Source organism: Globicephala melas, chromosome 2 (genome assembly GCF_963455315.2).
Source record: "Globicephala melas chromosome 2, mGloMel1.2, whole genome shotgun sequence".
Classification (NCBI taxonomy): domain Eukaryota; kingdom Metazoa; phylum Chordata; class Mammalia; order Artiodactyla; family Delphinidae; genus Globicephala; species Globicephala melas.
The window spans coordinates 119,074,870-119,096,609 of NC_083315.2; the positions used below are offsets into that span (position 1 = coordinate 119,074,870).

The 21,740-nt window shown below is 33.8% G+C and overlaps 1 pseudogene; it reads right to left on the reverse strand.

Annotated features, from left to right (window-relative positions):
* The window catches only part of LOC138842568 (tigger transposable element-derived protein 1-like), a 189,728-nt pseudogene that overhangs the window by 132,489 nt on the left and 35,499 nt on the right, over window positions 1–21,740 (reverse strand).

The window sequence follows — 21,740 nt, forward strand, 5'->3', positions numbered from 1 at the left end:
GCCTACTCACCCGAAATATCTAACCACATACTGGCACTCTTGCCCTCCTTCACTTACTCCTCTGCAATATACTTTTACTCAACAATGACATTGTTAGGGTATGACAAAATATTGTACATTTTAATATATTAATTTACTAATTGTTTACTGGTTTGTACTCAGAAACTTTGAGGGAGGCTAAGTAATTTTAAGGCAGTAGCTATGGTTTTATTAGCTAAATGAAGAATACATTTTTTCACTACAAACAGCATTTGTATCTATTACCATTTAGAAAGCATTTGAATAGAAATATGAACAGTAACTATCTTTAGATGTCAAGACTTCTCATGAGATTAAAAATTTTTTTAATATATTTTTATTGAAATAAATGTGTATTTTTGGTAAGCATTGTGTTAAGGTGATAGACTATGAATATGAATAATATATAAACCCTGCTACCACAAATAAAAAAAGAAATTAACTCACCAATATTTTGTGATGAGTGCTTTAGAGAGGCTATACACAAATGCTATGAAAGCATAGGGAGAGACAATTAATTCTATGAGAAAAAAAGGGGAGGGCTTTACAAAGATAATGTATGACCTGAGATGTTGGGTAGAATTATATTTTTATATATAAAATACTTTGTGTAGAAAATAAAATATCATCAACTGCATGGAAGCATGAGACCAAAACATAGCAATTATCCTGAACTTGCTAGAGGTTAATTGAAATGGATTGATGGGGAAATATCAGTATATAGAGCATTAGCTTTGGGGCCTGAATATAGAAGACAATATAGGCTACGCTTAAGATTAACAATATTTACTCCAGATATTAAAGGGCCATTAAAATCTTCTCTTTTATAATTATCATGTGAAAATATAATCAGGTCCATATTTTAGAAATATAACATAAGTAGTCTTTAATAGATTAACTGGAGAGAGGAAGGAACTGGAAGTAGAGAAAATTATTTGGTGGCTTTTATACATGTCAAAGCAAACAATAATGAAGACCCAAACTGGATTATAGAAGTGAGACCAAAAGGAGAAGATAAATAGGAGAAACACTCAGAATGAGAAACAATAGTGCATAAATCGTAATATTTGAGTAATGGAGAAGAGAGAAATGCTTTAAAATAATTGTCAGATTTTTAGCATTATGTTCCCCTTAAATGAAGATTAAACAAAGCAAGTTTGAGGATTAGTTCTTGAATTTAGGAGTCAGTAAGTGGCACAGTGGAGGAAGTGATAGAACTATGATTTGTTACATCAATGTATACATGGCAGTTTAAACCATGAGAGAGAATTGAATTGCCCTGAATTACAACTTATATTTTTAAAATGAAAGGGAGAAAGTCACAGCAAGGTAATAAAAATAAGAGAAGGCCAATGATGGAATCTGTGGAAAAAACAAAACAACACAAAACAGTATTCCCAGAAAGCAAGATGTTTTTCACTGTCTTCACAGGGTTAATTATCTCAGAAATAGCCAAGAGATTTTACAGCAAAGCAGCCAGATTTCACAAGAAACATAATTCCTACTCCTTGTTTACTAAATATTATGCAAAAATATTTTGAAGGGTATTATTTGAAGTCATTTATTATTAGGATTGTGCCTTAAAAAATATATCCAAAAAATTATTGATTTTTTATAAAAAATCTGTTAATGTAAGATACTGCACATCTGTCTCTTTTAATTATTATTAATCCTGAATTCAAGTATTTCCAAAGATTAATTTTAAGTAGTTCAATGAAACATAATTTGTACATAATCTTTGATTTAGATAAAATTAAGAGAGAAGAGTAAGGAGATAAAAGAAAATTGGAACTTGACTAGAGCAAGGACAGTCATTCAACTCTCAGTTGTATATTATGATCAGAAAGATTTAGAGGTCAAAAAGTTGTATCTTTGTACAGAGGTGAATATACTTAGTGGTATTTTAATATCAGCTTGTTCAATAAGGAAGTTTAATATAGCAAAAATTATTCAATTTAATGCTTTGGGGACAATTAGCTTCAAGTGGCTGGAAAATTGTATTTAAGTGAATGGCCATTTATTGTCTCCAAAATGTCTAAAATCTTTCTTCTGAAAGGTGAATGAAATCTGCTAATGAAAACGATATACTCTGAGATATCAAGACCTCGCTTTGAGATGAATATAAACTCCATAAAACCTTCATTCCAAGATAAATTTAAGTAAATTGTTTACTTTCCCATGGCAATTCCTGAGTGAAAGAGAAACTCCTGACACATTTTTTCTACTTTTTTAATATGAGGCATATTTTCTAATGATATAAAGAGAAAATCTTTCACTTTTTTTTTAAAGATTTTTTTGATGGGGGCCATTTTTAAAGTTTTTATTGAATTTGTTACAATATTGCTTATGTTTTATGATTTTTGGTTTTTTGGCCCTGAGGCACACGGGATCTTAGCTTCCCTACGAGACTGAACCCACACTGCCTGCATTGGAAGGCGAAGTTTTAACCACTAGACCTCCAGGGAAGTGCCATGCTTTCACTTTTAATAAAAGCAAATTTCCAGGCAAAATATCTCATGTGGTTTTGTGGTTTAAAGTGTTGACATTTTTAGTTGTTCAGCTTATAGTAAAAGGTAAGTATGGTGGAATATAATTCAAAAACACAAAACGAGTTGGATGTGGTTATCAAACTATGTAGGAGAAAATAACCTTTAAAAGAAAAACTTTGGTATAATTGTCACATTAATACTGGACGTGACCATTTTCTTGCATTTCTCTTAAGTATCAAAATGGTATGATTAATTAGCAAAGCAAAAAGTACTAAAATTACCTGAAAGTTTTCAGTGTTTTTCAAAATAGTTAAATATTTTATAAAAGCATAGAATTAATTATCATAACTTCCAAATTCATATTGACTTGGGCAAACCACATAAACCCATTTCTCCAAGGGAAGATGAAGATGAAAGTGTTGTAATAATAAATAATAAGCACATGGAGAATTGAGTTGTCAAGCTTACTACATGTAATTAAAAGAAAATTAGCTGCAATGAAAGAAAAAAATTCCACCCCTTTTGGTTCAATTTTTTTTCAAACTATCAAACACTGGAGAAGGAGAGATAATTCACACCTGTGTGTTTTATTCATCTTATAGAAACACATGGCCATAAAATAGTACTGACTCAGATAAATACATAGTATGTGCATTTGTCTCCTGAGTGGGTCTATTATAAGCATTGAACTTTGTATGAACTCGACTGTGTACACTTTCTGTAGAATTCTCACTCTGATAATACCTTTACAAAATGAAAACAACAATACCATTGCAAATAACATCTGTTAACAAGGCTTCAATGACCTAAGTTCAGATGACACAGCTTCTCAGGTCTTGTCTTCAGTAAAATTGTAATTCATAAACCATCACATAAAACCTAAAAAAAAAAGAATGTCTGAGTGTTTTAATGTTTAATTCATCAAAATTTAAACATATTACTTAAAACCTAGAGAATCAGAAGAATTATCTGGTATGCAATAACCAAACCAGATTTTCCTAAGGTAAATACTATTGAACTAGAATACTAATAAATAAGTTTTAGAAACCTTAACTTATAGGCTATTGTCATTGTGAAATCTTAGAGAAAGAAAATAAAGTGCTTCCTAAGTATTTTTACCATATTGAATTCCCTTTCTAATTAGCAGAACAGCTTTTGAAAATGTTGACCTAGATAATTATTATTTTAAGGATAATACATTAATGTAAAATCTTTCTCTCTCACTGTCACATTTTCTGCCACCACTATCCTTATTCATTGCATTAATGGTATTTTGCCTCTTTGTCTATCCACACTCAGGAAAAAAAAGAGTTTTTTCAAACTTGCGTTTTTTCCCCTCATATTATTTTCTCTGTTCAAAATTCTCTTTCCACATATCCTCACCTGAGGAGATCTTACTCAGTTTTCAGGGATTATTCCATTCATGGATAATAACAAACAATGCTGTATAAAATACATTTTCAGGGCTTCCCTGGTGGCGCAGTGGTTGAGAGTCTGCCTGCCGATGCAGGGGACATGGGTTCGTGCCCTGGTCCGGGAAGATCCCACATGCCTCAGAGTGGCTAGGCCCGTGAGCCATGGCTGCTGAGCCTGCGCGTCTGGAGCCTGTGCTCCGCAACGGGAGAGGCCACAGCAGTGAGAGGCCCGCGTACCGCAAAAAAAAAAAAATATGTTAGATTATCTGATTCTGTGGGTCTCCAATCTTGTCTCCTATAGAGTCCATGTTTTTCCTTTCTGCTTATGGCTAATTTCACGAATCTATCTTTCAAATCACTAATTCTTAATTCTATTCTCAGAATCTGCTAACATATATCCAACATATTAAATTTCAGTTATATTTTTATTTATTAAAGTTCTACTTGATCCTTATTTACACTAGCCATGTCATTTTTACAGTTTCCTGCAAAGATTGTGACCAGAGCCACTTAGAGTAGGAAGTCTTGTGAGAGATACAGTTTAATGAGTTGGGTCAGAGGGGATAATGACTTTAGGGTGGGGGGGCATTATATCTGGACTACAAAATCACTCCTTGCCAAAAGGACATTAAAAATGAAAGGAAGAAGCATTTCTAGAATGGCAAGGTAAGAATCTTCAAAACTCCACTCCTTGGTAAAATAATGAGAACCAAGGGGAAATTTTTAAAATTTAACTTTTTCAGAGCTCTAAAATTAACCAAATGTTTGCAGAAACTCACAAAGTGTTTAATCAAGAACAATTACTGAATTTTGGTAAGAATGGTAAGCTTTGTGGCCTATTAACTTGTTCCAGTCTTTTGTCAACACCTTTGCAACAACCTAAATGAATGGAAAAATGTCCCATACTCATTTATTGGGCAACTCCATTTGGCTAAAATGGAAATGCTCCCCAATTTGATGTACAACAACACAATCTTTATAATCCCCAGCTTCCTTTTTGCAGAAAATGGCAAGCTGATCATAAAATACATAAGGAAATGCAGGGATCCAGGATAGCCAAAATAATCTTGAAAACGAAGAAAAGTTGGAGGACTCATATTTCCAGATTTTAAAACTTACGTCAAAGTAAGTAATCAAGACAATGTGTGACTGGTGTGAGGGTAGATACTTTGATCTGTGGCATAGAATTGAGGGTTTAGAAATAAACTCTTGCATTTATGGCTAACTGATTTTCAGCAGGAGTGCCAAGATAATACAGTTGTGAAAGAGTAGTCATTTTAACAAATAGTGCTGGGATACATGGCTATTCACATGCAAAAGATTTAAATTCCCTTTCCTCACATTTTTGTTATGTGAATTATACCTCAATAAAGTTATAAAAACAAGCAAAGAAGAAAATGACAGAAACAATTCTGGGCATATGTCTGAATAGTGACACAGAAGGGCCCTCAAGGGCTTGAACCTGATTTGAGACAAGCATTACTTGCACGGCCATGGCTCACAGGCCCAGCCGCTCTGCGGCATGTGGGATCTTCCCAGACCGGGGCACGAACCCGCGTCCCCCGCATCGGCAGGTGGACTCTCAACCACTGTGCCACCAGGGAAGCCCAGAGCTTTTAGTCTTTAAGGTAAATGCAAATCCTCTAAAGAGGATAGCACATTCATCCATGGTTTCTAGGTGTTGCTACAAATAAATATACAAGTATAGGTCCAGCAACCAGTCAAAGATTACCAGCACAGAATAATGTTTAAATATGAGCAAACCCAATAGATATTACTGAACACACCTTCAAAGGACTTAAAATGGTGGAACTGCCAAAAATAGAGTTTAAACAAGCCATATTTCAATTTTCAAAAATGTATTAAATTGAAAATATCTCTAGGAAACAGGAAACTAAAAATGACATGGCTAGTGTAAATAAGGATCAAGTAGAACTTTAATAAATAAAAATATAACTGAAATTTAATATCTGTTGGATATATGTTAGCAGATTCTGAGAATAGAATTAAGAATTAGTGATTTGAAAGATAGATTCGTGAAATTAGCCATAAGCAGAAAGGAAAAACATGGAATCTATAGGAGACAAGATTGGAGACCCACAGAATCAGATAATCTAACTTTTTTTTTTTTGTGGTACGCGGGCTTCTCACTGTTGTGGCCTCTCCCATTGTGGAGCACAGGCTCCAGACGGCGGACTCTCAACAACTGCACCACCAGGGAAGCCCTCTAACATATTTTTGATAGGAATTCCAGAAGGAAAGAAATGAGAGAAGTGAAAGAATGGCATAGAATCAATATTTGAAGAGTTAATGGCTAAGAGGAAAGATTATAACCCATACATTAAAGGAGTCTGAAAAATTCCAGGCATAATAGGTAAAGATTAAATATACATCAAGACAAATCATAATGAAAGCTACATAAAAATTTTTAAAAGATAAATATTAAAAATAATAGAGGAAATAGAAAAAGCAAAAATAATTGGTTGGCACACCCCTCAATAGCAACAGTACAAGTCACTAAACAGTGAAACAGATTTTCAGCGATCTGAAAGAAAATAAATACTAAACTGGAATTATATACTCAGAAAAAAATATCAAATTAAATGAAAATAATGACTTTATTACACAAACAAAATCTAAGTTTGTCAACTGAGAACTTTTCCTAAAGTCTTTTACTTAAGCAATATTTTTTCAGGAATGGACAAGTGATCCCAGAGGAAATGTCTAAAAATAAAAACAGAATGATGAGCAAAATAAGTGGTAAATATATAAACAATATGATTTGAAGATTAGCTGTATTAAAAAGTAATAATGAAGTCAAGTGAGGTTAAAATGAAACAAAAAAGAAAAGACTTTCAAACACAAAAACTTTTGGGTAAAGGTGTTACTGGAGGGAATAAATGGGTAAATGGAAGCTAAATGTTTAACAGCTTTTATATGTTCAAGGAATATATTTATATATTTATTTAAAATACACTTTTTTTTACATGCACCCCAGTCTTCGCAGCAACACTATTTACAATAGCCAAGACATGGAAGCATAAATAAATGTCCATCAACAGATGAATGAATAAAGAAGATGTGGTATATGTATATATATACATATATATATATATACATAATGAAATATTACTCAGCCATAAAAAAGAATGATATCATGCCATTTTCAGCAACATGGATGGACCTAGAGATTATCATGCTAAGTGAAGTAAGTCAGAAAAAGACAAATACCATATGATATCACTTATATGTGGAAACTAAGATATGATACAAATGAACTTATTTATAAAACAGAAATAGAAAACAAATTTATGGTTACTAAAGGGGGAGGGAGAGGGATAAATTAGGAGTTTTGGATTAGCAGATACAATCTACTGTAAATAAAACAGATAAACAACAAGGTCCCACTGTATAGCACAGGGAACCATATTCAATATCTTTAATAAACTATAATGGAAAAGAATATGAAAAATAATATATGTATATATGTATAACTGAATCACTGCTGTACACCAGAAACTAACACAACACTGTAAATTAACTATACTTCAATAAAAAATTAAAAAATAAAATACACGTTTTTTTCAAGCATAAGGAGGATTTAGAATAAATGACCAAATAATTCGTTATGATCAATTCTCAACAAATTTAAAAGGAATGCAATCAACTTTGTTTATTTTTGACCACATAGAATTAAACTAGAAATCTAATACAAAAGTACAGCTCAAAATGTGCTTATGTTTGGACATTAAAAATGCATTATCTAATAACCCATAGGTCAAAGAAGAAATCAAAATTGAAATGAGAAACTATTTTGAACTGAATGATATAAAAATTACTACGTATCGGGCTTCCCTGGTGGCGCAGTGGTTAAGAGTCCACCTGCCGATGCAGGGGACATGGGTTCGTGCCCCGGTCCGGGAAGATCCCACATGCCGCGGAGCGGCTGGGCCCGTGAGCCATGGTCACTGAGCCTGCGCGTCCGGAGCCTGTGCTCCGCAGCGGGAGAGGCCACAACAGTGAGAGGACTGCGTACAGAAAAAAAGTAAATAAATAAAAATAAAAATTACTACATATCAACATGTTGGCTTCAGTGAAAGCAGTAATTAGACATTTATGACCTACACTAAATATGTTGAAAAATAAAAAACTGGAAAATCAATGCATTAATTATTCATCTCTTGAAGCTACGCAACTCATTCCACGAGGCTGTGCAGCCATTGTAAATTTTGGCATCTCAGGATCCCTTTACACTCTAAAATTAGTCTTCTCTCCAGTTACCAGTAATTGAAAGAACAGCCCATACCATCAGACAGATTTGATCTAATACTGTATATAGAGTATTGCAGTGGGTTGAATGGTGGCCCTCCAAAATATATGTTTGTATCTTATCCCCATAACCTGTGACTGTGATCTTATTTGGAAAAGGGTCTTTACAAATATAATTAAGTTAAGGGTCTTCAGATGACAGCATTTTGAACTATTCTGGTGGATCCTAAATCCAATGGCAAAAATCCTTATAAAAGATTACAAAGGAGAGACCGGGGAGCAGAGGAAAAGCCCATGTGAAGACAATGACAGAGATTGGAGTTATGCAGCCACAAGGCAAGGAATGCCTGAGTCTGCCAGAAGCTGCAAGAGGCAAGACATGATTTTCCACTAGAGTCTTTGGAGGGAGAGCAGCCCTATCAACACCTTGCTTTTGGACTTCTTGCCTTAAGAACTATGAGAGACTATATCTCTTGTTTTTAAGCCACCAAGTTTGTGGTCATTGGTAACAGTCAATAGCCCTAGGTGTTAAAGGCATTTTGGAGTAGCAACCCTAACTCTTCTAGTAATGATATAATTGAAACATGTAACTTAATTGGGTGACATCTAAAGGGTTGGAGACTAGAACCATATAATCAATTTTGACATCCTTTGCTGACTACACTCTGGAGGTTGAATACCTAAAATAGGATGAATGAAATGAAAGATAGTTAGAGAGCGAAGAGGACATCAATGAGATTGCTTTAGCTGTAGTTAACGATCTTCTAGATCTGTGTTGCTCTGCATTTGTAGTGAAAAGTGTAATCAGTCTTTTCTTGCTTAAGTGATAGGTGTTTATATTTGTTGCTGTCATTTTCAGAAAATCCAAAGAGGGACTATGAGCCAGAGAATAATTCAAATATCAGAATTAGGGCACAAACTAATATTGCCTTTATTTGTCAGGAGGAATTAATGGAGAAAATCTATTTTGTTTGATAGAAAGTACGGATTCTGTTGCCGAAACTTGGCCTCTGTTCACCAATGCAGAATTGAAACGTGGAGACAGAGTTTTGCATGAAGTAGAAAAGAACAGCTTTATTGCTCTGCCAGGCAAAGGGGGCCACAGCGGGCTAATGTCCTCAAAAATGTGTGTCCCACCCTGGAGGGGGTAGTGAGGAGTCTTATAGTGTTCAAGGAGCAGGGCATGATCAGCTCATGGACATTCTTCTGATTGGTTGGTGGTGAGGTAATTGGGAGTCGGCATCATCAACCTGCATTCAACCAGTCTGGGGTCTCCGTGCTTATGGGCAGCATACAGTTAACTTCTTCCACCTGGAGGCGGTTTCAGTCTCTGTAAAACAACTCAAAGGACATGGCTCAGGATATTATCTATAGTCGTTGGGGAAGAACTAAAGGTCTTTAACTTTGTTTAATGGCTAAGGTATTACTATTTTGTCTTGCTTGACTGTTTTCCTTTCTGAAAACAGTCATTTTCTCACTTCTCTGATTAAATTTATTCTTTGACTACAGTTTTTCTACAGACAAAAGGCAGGCATAAGACATGGGTGGGGGTCTATTCTGGGAAAGCCTTATAGGGTCCTGCTTGTTTACAATTCCAAATGAATAGAGAATCCTATATTATATCCACATGCTTATAGTTTTTAATCCTACATCTCTGCCTGTCATTTTTGATGTTTTTATATGAGCTGTTTTTCCTCTGCTTATCTATGTTAGTGTCTCTTATTCACTCCATCCACTCTTGTAGTTTCATTTACCATCTACATATCATTTACTCCCAAATGGATACTTCTGGCCCAGGTCTCTCTCCCAAACTTCAGACTTGGATGATCTATTCCCTAGGGACAGCTATACTTTCTTTTTCTGCAGGCATGTAACTTCAAAGTAAAAATCAAACACTTCAAAAAAGTCATCTTCTTCAACCTTCTCCAGTACCCTACTTCTCTTTGAGTGAATGGTATTGTGAATTACCAAACCAGAATTAGAATCTAGTACTGAATTTCTGCTTCTTTCTTACTCTGACATACAACATTAAGCACAGAGTCTTGTTGAGATTATGTACTTTATATTTCCTGAATCTTTCCAATTTGTTCTGCTTGTTATGATTTTTATTAAGATCCCAATCATTATCTCTTGCCTACAAAAGTTAAGAGCTTGTAACCTCTCTCTCCTTCCTGTCTTGTTTCTTGGACTATTCTTCATCTATTGTCAAGATGATCTTGTTAAAACTGGAATCCTCCTACAGAAACTCCTTCAATATACATTATCAGATCTCATCCTCATTCCTGACTGTACCAACATCACTGATTGCCCTCTAGCTAAAGTCAGAATTCCTTGTGAATGGAATGGCTGGTGGATCATTCCCTTAACATGTCTGTTCTCTGAGCCCTTTCTCTTCACACCTCACTGAACTCTATGCATCTCTCCAAACTTGTCATGTTTTTTTCAAGGCTTTTGCATTTTTCCCTCTGCTTAGATATCATTTTTCCCTATATTACATGGATATGACCAAGTCCTGATCTTTTTTAACCTTAGCTATCACTCAACCAGAGTGATGTTCCTGATTTCTCATGGTTGGGTAGGTTTCCTATGCTCTATGGTCCCAAAGCACCATATCCTTGCTACTCTCATCTTACCAGCTATTTTTGGTGTCCCCTACATAAGACTGTAAACCCTTGATGGCCGACATGTATCTTCATCAATGCTGTAGGCCCAGATTCTGGTGTGCATCCCAAATTCAAATGTTGTCAAGGACCAGGGCTGTAAAGAAAGTGTGTAACCACATTTAGAAGGCAGTGTGTGTCACAAGTACAAGGTTGTGGTAAGGAGTACTGGTAAATAAAGCATATATGTGTCAAATAAGGACATTAGATATGAATTTAAAAGACAGTATAGGCCGAAATATTGTGTTTTCAGGCCATATTTGGCCGCTTCATAGTCAGTCTGACTGCCAAAATGTTGTATATCCTAGATTTGCTCTATACATAAGTCACAAGTAGATTATTAATGAAAATTCATTACGTTAATCATGTTAGTTAAATGCATTCTTTTATTAATCAGCTTTTGATTGACTATTGCTTCAGCATATGAGTCAAGACATATTTTCTTACCCCTCCCCGTATGGAAACCATTTTGTTATTTTATGTAAAACAAAAGTTAGGTGACAAACCAATGGTGTTAATTTGATACAGTGAAGATATTTGTTATAATGGTGAAATTCTAATTATAAATAAACAATTCAGAGATAAGTTTAAGGCAGTTTCACTTTCTCTGTGAGTAATATAGATAGATATCTTTGAGATAAATTCAAACAATTTCAATTTCTCTGGGTGACATGGATAGATATAAGAAATATACTTGAAATATTTTAATGGAACTTATGAAATATGTTATAAAATTTGGTACTACTTAGAATTCCTTATAAAGAGAAACAGTTGGGTAAGATAAAAATAAAGGCAACATCGATTTAGATCTTTCTTAGCAGACTTTGTTGTATTAATACATGAATGAATTCTTAAACTCTCTTATTCACTTGGACATTTCACCCCTATTCAATGGGTAAGTCTTTTATTTGTATCTCAGAAATATATTTATTTGACTTTAGATAGGCTTGATTTTTGAATATGTAAGCAGAATTATATTTTCAGTGTAATGAAAATAAAAAAAAATTTTCTGGAACATTTTCAAAAAAAGAAAGTAATCATTCCATGTATTTTTAATATAAATGTTATTTTAGAATATTGTTTAAAAACCACTTTGTCATATAGAGACGGATATAATATGCCAATAATAAAATGTGTAAAATAATTATGTGCTAAGATATAATCTTGTGGAACATTGCACATTTTGAGTAATATTTTGAACTTTCCAGTTTTTTTCCAAAATAGATCCATAGAAATAAAACTGATTTGTAGAAACATTTTTCTTCTGTGACAAGATTTCCACAAATTACTGCTTACCTAATTGACATCATATAAATCCTGTTTCACTATTTAATTGACTAAATTGTACTGTAGCAACACATTTTCTGTATGGTAGTTGCACATTTATGAGTTACATATTCACCTAGCTTTGAGAGGGCTTATTTGAAGTAATTCTACACTAAAATTAATTTACATCTTATATCATTTTACATATGGTATCAAAGGTTTAAACCTTCCAAATGAATAAAAAGTAAAGCCTATGAGAGTGAAATTTGCTCTCCTGAGAAGTGGAAACAAGAATCCTATATATGCTATTCAATTATTATCATATTGCTGGTTTCAGATCCAACTCTGACCTTAATTTCATGCTGTCTGCTTCAGTTCTGCTTTGTAAACAGAAGTGATAAAACATCTTCAATGAGCGAATATATTTTGTTTACACAAGAGTTGAGTTATTTGTAGTGATTTCATTTTTTAAGAATGCAATAATATGAAACTGTCATTCACTCTGAAGCACCCTTGGAAACTTGTCTTCTATTGTGATAAATTGTGCCTCTTTGATACAAACAGAAGTTTTATCCCTTTTAGGATTCCCTTTTTAGTTAACTAATGAGGTTGTGTATTCAGAGCCATTTCAGAGAGTGTGAAACTTTTTCCCTCTTTTACCTGAATTTCATTTTGTTAATGTGAAAATCAACATTTTTCTGCAAAGCCAATTTACTGAACATTGGAAGGATTCACATTGTTTATTATTATTAAGGTCGCTTGTCTTTGGAGACAAAATTATGACGTTTCAAATTTATTTTTGCCACTTCTAAGTTATTGAAGCATACTTATGAGGATTCCATTGTAGCAAAAGTTGATTTTTTAGTAAATTAAATTTTCCCAACAATCTATCAAGGATGACTCAAAATATAGTGCTAAGAATACCTTATCAAATTATATTTTAGGAAGAATATATAAGTACTTAAAAATGAAAGTTCAAATCAGCAGTGTTTTAGTTAAATAATATCTCTGGCATGGTGTTGCAAAATGTTCAGAAAGGAAGTGGCATATCAGGAATCAAAGTTAGTTATTTTGATGCTATTATATAGTAGGGTTTTATGGGGTTATTGTTTTTAACAATTTAGAATATTTAAATATTTTATGACTTTTACAGGTGGTTGGGAATAAAAGTATTTTTATGGGATTCCTGCAACTATTAATAACAACATGAAAATGAAAATTATGGTTTGACTTTAGAGAAGAAATTAATGATACATGGTGAGAGAAATGTAAATTAGTTGGTGTGAAGAAAGTAAATGAGAATTCTTTATAACAGGAACAATGACAGTGTATTAGTGCTGTTAGGACACAAAGAAAATCTAGGCAGTGCATCCATTGAATCATACAAACCATTTAACTAAGAAACAGATAAGCATGTCTCACAGAAATATAAAGAAGGTTAGACCTTATACTTTTGTTATAGAATGGGTTCCTCACATCCCTCTCCCCTATCATTTTAATTGTTTATTTCCTTTTATAAAGAAGTATGTTTCAGAAAATAGTAAAATCACATTAAAGTATCCATAACCACATTCACCAAGGGAAATAACTATTAATCCACTAATACATAAACTTATAGATCCTTGTAGTGTGTGTATGCATGTATGAGTGTGTGTTATGTGTGTGTACTAAACTACTCTCATACTCTTTGTAACCAGCGTTTTCACTTAAAAAGATAATATAAAATTTCCTGATTTTTGAGTATACAACCTTAGACTCTGAACTTGAAGCCTTAAGTGTTATTACAAATACTAAAGTTTTGTTAACTCTATGAAGAAACATAAAAATATCCATAAAATTGATATCAATTAGTTTATTGTGGAAATAAAATTTTAGATTCTCTCTTATGAATTTATTATAGAGTATAACCTATCACTAGATAAAAGGTAAGACTGAGATTAGAACAGCTACTTTTACAGGAATTCTGTTTATATGATACTTGAGGTGTCTGAAAATTGTACTTGATTGATTACATATTCTTTTGATTTCTTTTATCTTTATTCCATATAAGCAATTTTGGAATGTTAACAAATACATTTCAAAAGAACGTAGCATAAATGAGCAAAAAATATAGAAGAGTGATGGCCAGATTGGATCAGGGTGGTATTTCAAGGAACTTGTCTATTCGTGGCACCTTTCTCAGTTCCAACGTGACCCTGAGGTACTGCTTTGAAGTCTTTTAGAGCTGTTACATAGAAGTCCTGATATACCTCCATATTTGATGTTCCAACAAGTACTGTCCCTTTAGTAGCCTTGAAGTGGGTGTGGCATAAAAAAGCTTCCACCCTGGAGAGTTCTTCCAGAACAGACCCCTAGCCTGTTTCACGTTTTCCCTGGGCTTTTTTGTAGATCAAGTCCCTTAGACTTGCTTGATTCTTCATTTGTTTTCATATTGAACTTAATTTCACCTAGTTCAGAGATTCTGAATTCACTTTTCAACTATCTAAAATTGCCAGTACCAGTCAGCCCTATGTATTTCTTCTCCTAACTCTGACTCTAAATTTCCAGGTTGCTTAGGAGAAGAAGAGGAATTCTAATCTTACAGTTTCTATTTGTACTCTGATTTTCTTTTGAAGTCATGCCTTTTAAACACTTCCCCTAGAAGTGGAAGAGCAATTTTGTTGACATATTTGAACTGAATAAAGCATGGAAGAACTACATTTATATATTGATACTCAAAATATATATTCGTATATGTATACATACATACACAGCAAAACTGACTAATTACAGGCATTATTCTCTTTTTCCAAATTATTTTTACAAAGCATTTGACTCCAAAATATAATTATCTTTTGGCAACTCTCTAACCCTGGCATCTCTCCTGTTCCCCTCTACATTTTTCTACATTGCACTCACTGACATTTACTACATGTTATTTATATATTTATAATATATAAATTTAACATATAATTATATTTATTTAAATACCATACATAACATATATATATATATATATATATATATAGCTACATAATTTGTCTGTCTCTACCTATACTTATCATCTGTCATCTTTCACTAAAATTCCATGGGGAGATCAATGTTTTTTCTACTGTGTTCTCAGTTCCTAGAGTAGTAACTAGCAAAGTATAGGCACATAATACATATTTGTTAAATGAATTAATGAACATATTAATGATAGTTTCTCTGTTAAGGTTTTATTTTAGTTTTTTAAATATAGAATGTTCAAGGAGAAAGTAATTATTCAATTATGAATGAATAACAAATAGAACCCTTGGTTTGCATATCATTAGCACCAATAAATCAGAAGGAAAGAAACTATAGGACAGCTCTGTAATTTTATAAAAGTGTGTTCAATCCACAATATCTGCATACAAGATGAAAAACAAGATGGAAGAATTTTTCTATCCTTTCTCTAAAGTTAGAGCAGCACACTTCAGAGGTCAAGTATAAAAGGCAATCATATCAAAAATCTAAATTCTTAAGATCATTTTCCCTTACCTTTAAAAATACTATGCAGACAATTTAAGCCTCTCAGAGTAAGGACATAATAATATGTCTGATATTATTTTTAAAAATGTTGGCATCAATGCAAAGCCATTAATCCATTCAGTTATATATAGAGCAACTCGGGCAAAGAAAAGGTAACACTGTTCACCGAACTCTAAGCTATTACCCAGGCTTTGCACTCTTATAAGGGGAACCACAGATCCTATTAACCATTATCAGGATAGCTTGGGGAATAGAGACAGACACTTTAATGAGCTTCTTTATCTCGTTTTCATCTTAGTAGGTAAAAATAGACCAACATTAGCTATCAAGTCCCACTTCTTTAATGATAACATTAGTTGAGTGTGATGCCACATTTAAAAAGTTCTGACATACCTAATAATATGTAGGTACATATAAGAGCTTTATATGATTACCTAATTTTCTTCCACACAGCTCACCAAAGAGTCAATCTTTCTATTTTTATTCTCTTTTAGGCACACTGTATAAGTAGCTGTACAAGTTGGATTTGAAATTTAAATTCAGCTTTTCAAAATATTGTCAATAATATTTCACCATTGCACACTTTCAGCAGTTGTTTGTTTCATAATCAGCATGAAATCTAACAAAACTGTTCACCAAAGAAACTCAAAGACATCTGCCTAACTGCTTTATTGAATGTTTGAGCAATTCTGTGGAAGATTTCCCGTATCACCTGTGGTGGAACAGATGTGGCTACTGTGTGAAACATATATTAGGGTTATAGAATACCTGCTAGAAAGAAATTCCAAATGCAGAAAAATATATTTTAGCTTATGAAAAGGGCCTCAAGGGATCTGAATCACCTTCTCTTATTACACAGTTATAGACTGAAAACTTCATATCATGCAAGACAGATCTAGCTGAATAAGGATTTTATGTTGAAAAGCTTGAATAAATTATAGTTTGAAAATTTTGTATTATTTTTCTTAAGTATTAAAACTTTCTGTTTTTGAAAGTCACAATGATTAAATATTTTGTGAGGAGTTTAATTTTTATTTTGTTTCTTATTTAAATGAATTCTTATCAAGAGAGATTTTGAGGGAAGTATAAAAAGTATATTTTGTAATATTTTGAATAATTAGAGTTCACACCAGTTCTTTAGTGCCTCTTTACAAAAGGATGAGATAGAGGAAAATGTAAAGAGTTATAAAAATATGTAAAATAAGAGTGCAGGAGAAGGATTTTGTCACAGTGGGACCCCTGTATTCCACTCTTGGCATATCCACAGGGAGGGGCTTTAGATAAGACCACTCTCTCTACCTCTGTGGGTCTGGCATGAAGTACACATTAAGCATATGCTAGTTAATTTGAAAGAAAATACTCTAACATTTGGGGGGGGAGAAAGCCTGTATAAATACCATTGGGCTTAAAATATTTTCTGGTATCCAATTCTTCAGTAGGATTATTTACCTCCTTAAAGGCTATGAAAGAGATTTATTCTAACAAAGCTGGATCTTCAGGAAAAAAGGTAGGGCAGTGATCATGGAATTTTAAATACATTTAAGAATTTATGTGGAAAATCACCCTGATGCCAAAACCAGACAAAGATGTCACAAAGAAAGAAAACTACAGGTCAATATCACTGATGAACATATATGCAAAAATCCTCAATAAAATACCAGCAAACAGAATCCAACAGCACATTAAAGGATCATATACCATGATCAAGTGGGGTTTATCCCAGGAATGCAAGGATTCTTCAATATACACAAATCAATCAATGTGATACACCATATTAACAAATTGAAGGAGAACAACATATGATCATCTCAATAGATTCAGAGAAAGCTTTTGACAAAATTCAACAGCCATTTATGATAAAACTCTCCAGAAAGTAGGCATAGAGGGAACTTTCCTCAACATAATAAAGGCAATATATGACAAACCCACAGCCAACATTGTCCTCAATGGTGAAAAACTAAAACCATTTCCACTAAGATAAGGAACAAGACAAGTTTGCTCACTCTCACCACTCTTATTCAACATAGTTTTGGAAGTTTTAGCCACAGCAATCAGAGAAGAAAAGGAAATAAAAGGAATCCAAAGCGGAAAAGGAGAAGTAAAGCTGTCACTGTTTGCTGATGACATGATACTATACATAGAGAATCCTAAATATGCTACCAGAAAACTACTAGGGCTAATCAATGAATTTGGTAAAGTAGGATACAAAATTAATGCACACAAATCTCTTGCATTCCTATACACTAATGATGAAAAATCTGAAAGTGAAATTAAGAAAACATTCATATTTACCATTACAAAAAAAAGAATAAAATAGGAATAAACCTACCTAAGGAGACAAAAGACCTGTATGCAGAAAACTATAAGACGTGGAAGATGGAAATTAAAGATGATAGAAATAGATGGAGAGATATTCCATGTTCTTGGATTGGAAGAATCAACATTGTGAAAATGACTCTACTACCCAATGCAATCTACAGATTCAGTGCAATCCCTATCAAACTACCACTGGCATTTTTCACAGAACTAGAACAAAAAATTGCACAATTTGTATGGAAACACAAAAGACCCTGAATAGCCAAAGCAATGTTGAGAAAGATAAATGGAGCTGGAGGAATCAGGCTCCCTGACTTCAGACTATACTACAAAGCTACACTAATCAAGACAGTATGGTACTGACACAAAAATAGAAATATAGATCCATGGAACAGGATAGAAAGCCCAGAGATAAACCCATGCACATATGGTCACCTTATCTTTGATAAAGGAGGTAAGAATATACAGTGGAGAAAATACAGGCTCTTCAATAAGTGGTGCTGGGAAAACTGGACAGCTACATGTAAAAGAATGAAATTAGAACACTCCCTAACACCATACACAAAAATAAACTCAAAATGAATTAAAGACCTAAATGTAAGGTCATTATCAAACTCTTAGAGGAAAACATAGGCAGAACATTCTATGACATAAATCACAGCAAGATCCTTTTTGACCCACCTCCTAGAGAACTGGAAATAAAAACAAAAATAAACAAATGTGACCTAATGAAACTTCAAAGCTTTTGCACAACAAAGGAAACCATAAACAAGACCAAAATGTAACCCTCAGAATGGGAGAAAATATTTGCAAATGAAGCAACTGACAAAGGATTAACCTCCAAAATTTACAAGCAACCATACAGCTCAGTATCAAAAAAACAAACAACCCAATCCAAAAATGGGCAGAAGACTTAAATAGATATTTCTCCAAAGAAGATATACAGATTGCCCACAAACACATGAAAGAATGCTCAGCATCATTAATCATTAGAGAAATGCAAATCAAAACTACAATGAGATATCATCTCACACCAGTCAGAATGGCCATCATCAAAAAATCTACAAACATGGGCTTCCCTGGTGGTGCAGTGGTTGAGAGTCCTCCTGCCGATGCAGGGGACACGGGTTCATGACCCAGTCTGGGAAGAAGATCCCACATGCTGCGGAGCGGCTAGTCCCGTGAGCCATGGCCCTGAGCCTGCGCGTCCGGATCCTGTGCTCCGCAACGGGAGAGGCCACAACAGTGAGAGGCCTGCGTACCGCAAAAAAAGAAAAAAAAAAAAATCTACAAACAATAAATGCTGGAGAGGGTGTGCAGAAAAGGGAACACTCTTGCACTGTTGGTGGGAATGTAAATGTAATAGCTACCATATGACCCAGCAGTCCCATTACTTGGCATATACCCTGAGAAAACCATAATTCAAAAAGAGTCATGTACCAAAATGTTCATTGTAGCTCTATTTACAATAGCCAGGACATGGAAGCAACCTAAGTGTCCATCAGCAGATGAATGGGTAAAGAAGATGTGGCACATATATACAATGGATTATTACTCAGCCATAAAAAGAAACGAAATTGAGTTATTTGTGTGTGGTGGATGGACCTAGAGTCTGTCATACAGAGTGAAGTAAGTCAGAAAGAGAGAAAGAAATACCGTATGCTAACACATATATATGGAATCTAAAAAAAAAAAAAGGTCATGAAGAACCTAGGGGCATGACGGGAGTAAAGACACAGACCTACTAGAGAATGGGCTTGAGGATACGGGGAGGGGGAAGGGTAAGCTGGGAGAAACTGAGAGAGTGGCATGGACATATATACACTACCAAACGTAAAATAGATAGCTAGTGGAAAGCAGCCGCATAGCACAGAGAGGGAAGCTAGGTGCTTTGTGACCACCTAGAGGGGTGGGGTAGGGAGGGTGGGAGGGAGAGAGACGCAAGAGAGAAGAGATATGGGGACATATGTATATGTATAACTGATTCACTTTGTTATAAAGCAGAAAGTAACACACTATTGTGAAGCAATTATACTCCAATAAAGATGTTTTTTTAAAAAAAAGAATTTATGTGGAGAAATACTGAGATGAGTCAGTAATTTGAGCAAACTGTATTAATCCGATAATTTCTTAGAGGATTTTCAACAGTCAGAGGGATCAAATCTGCACCTGTGAGTCTCTGCCCATCTTTCTTCTAGCCAATCAATGAGTAATAGTGGACATAGATCAACATTAGATATCAATCTTAAATGAAGATTTAATTAAAATAGTAATTTAAACATAATACAATGCGTACCTTATTTGGTTGAGATTAAGTCAAACATTGATTAATCTTTTGAATTAAATATTCATATTGTTCATATCTCATATTTACTAGGCCTCTGAAATCTCTGTAGTTTTCATTAAACCTATATTCCCTCTTTACATAAAGAACTGACAAAAGAGTTTATTAGAAAAGATGTGACCAGGTGGTCAGCTGTTTAGCTCTCTCCTGTCTTATGCTGTTTTTAAATAGAAATTTCCTATGATGGTCCACTTAACTTTCTTGCTGAAATAATTATTACCTCTAAAGCCATTTTATTCTCCTGTTGGATTTACTTTGGGGGCTTTCAGGGACTTCAGTGGACAACTCTGACTCTCTTTTTTCTTTTTTATGTTGTTTCTCTCCCCCCATTGTCTGTTTCCTCCTGTTTTCTATTGTTTCATGTCCTCCTAAGCATTGCACACATTCTATCTCTTTCTTCCTCTCCTTTTTGTTCTTTGTTTTTTAAAAACCTTTCCAGGTGGAAATGGTTATATACTTTTTCTACAAGAAGCCCAATCATTTTGAAAAAATTGACCTAACAAAGTGGCAAATTTGCCAGCATAGTAATCTCTCAGATTACAAACCCTACATACCTAAATCTAGAGCATGAATCCCCTGAAAGAAGTAGCTAGGTCTTAATCTTTGTACTTTGTGACACACATATATAAGTATAGTAGGTGCTCATTCAGTGATTTGGACTTGGACCTGTTTCATTTAGTATGCTGTGTTTAGGGAGAGAAAGGAGAAATGGAGGTGAACAATATTGTGAAAAAGAGAAATTAACAGAATTTGGGAATTGATAAAATATTAAAGGGTGGAGAAACATCTAAGAGAATCAACAATTTTAAGACCTAGTTACTAGCAGCAAGATGGTTTAATAAACAGTGATAAAGTATGTAGGGAGGAAGGATTATGAGTGTATTTTAGAATTATTGAAACTAAGTTTATATGTGAAACATCGTGGAAGGATTTTGCAGGATGAAATCTGCTGTTTAGAGATTAAAAACTAGTCATAAGTGAAACCATGTTATATAAGTTTTAAATTCTGATTTTATTCATTTTTAAGATGTGCTGTGTTATGTACAGTTATAAATGCAGTTTCATCATAGAACTCTGAGGGATAGGCCTCTCTGTTGGTTTGTATGCATGGGTCATTTGCGGAATAATGATCATGTTATTTCAAATCAAAAGGATCAGTAAATGACTTTTGAAGGATATTCAGTCTTCTATTAGAAATGATAATGGGCTTTCTTAATTTCTCACAATTATATTTTTAATTTTAGGTCCTTTATAGGAGATCATGAAAGGTTATTTATGACAAAATTTAGTGAAAGAAAGAAAGGATAGGGGAGTCACAGCTCTCATATTTAAAGTATATTAATCACATTCACATTTTTATTCTTTTATGATATGAATAATAATGTGCATTGATATGCTGTGTACTTAGTGTTTTTCCTCTGATTCAGATGATCACACCCTCCATTCATCAAACAGTAAATATTCACATAAT